Consider the following 1,503-nt stretch of genomic DNA (forward strand, 5'->3'; position numbering starts at 1 on the left):
GAGACAGGCCGCATACAAAGGGCTGAGAGAGACGAGTCATCGTTCACATAAAATAACAGGACCTTTTAATAAAAATTAGTACTTCTTCTTGAACGTTAACCTACCAGGCACGAGTAACCGCACAAATTAGTAAGCGTAACGCAAATAAGCCTGTTTCTCTTGTTCCCCGAAAGCGAAATATTTCCTGTTGCGCACACCAAGCAAGTCAGTGCAAGACGGACGACATGGCCACCGGCTGCTAGAACATCCGCTGCTGGCGTTAGTGGAGGGAAATGGTGGGCCTGCGCGTGAGGCGCGTGAGGGAAACGAATGCAGCACGATGATAGTTATCAGTCGTTAGCGGACGTCGTAGTTCGTTAATAATTACGTATAACAGGATATTGTAAAAATTAAGTTACGAAATTTTTATTAAACGTTCCTTACACACTGTTATATTGGCTCAACCGCAAAAACATTCGTTGTGGGCGCATGCGGCCTGAGGGCCGCGAGTTTGACACACGTGCTCTAAGATGAGATCCCTGGGGCTGGGGTGGCCTGACACCCAGTGGCAAGGCCCTTGTGTGAGAAGACACACTAGACAGACAGACTGACGGGGCCTCAAGCAGGGACGCCCACATCCAGAGCTGGAAGGTGCCTGGGACTGGCCTGCTCCGAGCGCGAGGGAACGGCCCTGAGAGGCGCCCCACCCGGCCAGGTGTGACCGCAGCCCCAGGAGCCCAGCGCCCGCCCCCCCGCCTCCATTCCCTCCCCGACCAGAAGGGAAACAAGGGACTCGTCGAACAGGCAGGAGAGCAGAGAGGAGAGTGAGGGGCAGGCAGGGGGCAGAGTGGGGAGTCTGCACGCACCTCCGACCCAGTTATTTTGTAAATTAAAAAACTGAAGTTCAGAGAGGTGACATGACTTATTAAAGTCACACAGCTATAAAGCCCTCTGGTTCACATTATAAGGCAAGTTGAAATTGGTAACAGTGAATTCAATTACTGATTCAAGAAAAAAAAAAGGGTAGAAGCTATGCAGCAGGAGAGGCCCCACGACCCAGGCGCCTTCGGGCAGGGCCTGAGCCACAGGACACACGAAGGGACACAGCCCACGGGAGAGACGGACAAGCACCGGAGAGCGAGCACAGACGGACCCTGGACCCGGGTGCAGGGCCGGAGCTGGGAGACCAGCCACAGACAAAGGACGCAGTTGGGACAGTGTGCGGCCGCCGAGGGGCTGAGCAGAAACAACAAAGTGTGAGCATGAACCCCCGAGCAGAGCGTCGGAGGCCCGTCTCCACCTCTCACCTCAGCAGAGGGAAGCGGGAGGAGGAGGAAGAAACAGAAAGGTGGGTGGGCTTCACCTCACTCGTTACAAAGACACAGCTGGCTCCCAGAACCCCGGCTCCCAGAACCCCGGCTCCCAGAACCCCGCCGCGGCCACCAACAGACGCTCCAGCAGGCCGCGCGGCAAAGGTTCGGATGCCACCAGCGCTGAGGCCTCCGCGGGAGACAGAAATGAGGG

The 1,503-nt window shown here is 56.2% G+C and overlaps 1 protein-coding gene across 1 annotated transcript in view; it reads right to left on the bottom strand.

The window, feature by feature from the left end:
* SDF4 (stromal cell derived factor 4) overlaps positions 1-1,503 on the bottom strand; it is a gene marked incomplete at its 5' end in the record, with an annotated part of 9,210 nt that overhangs the window by 2,525 nt on the left and 5,182 nt on the right. The gene's annotated exons all lie outside the window — the stretch shown is intronic.

Source organism: Myotis davidii, unplaced genomic scaffold, assembly GCF_000327345.1.
Source record: "Myotis davidii unplaced genomic scaffold, ASM32734v1 scaffold586, whole genome shotgun sequence".
NCBI classification, from domain to species: Eukaryota; Metazoa; Chordata; class Mammalia; order Chiroptera; family Vespertilionidae; genus Myotis; species Myotis davidii.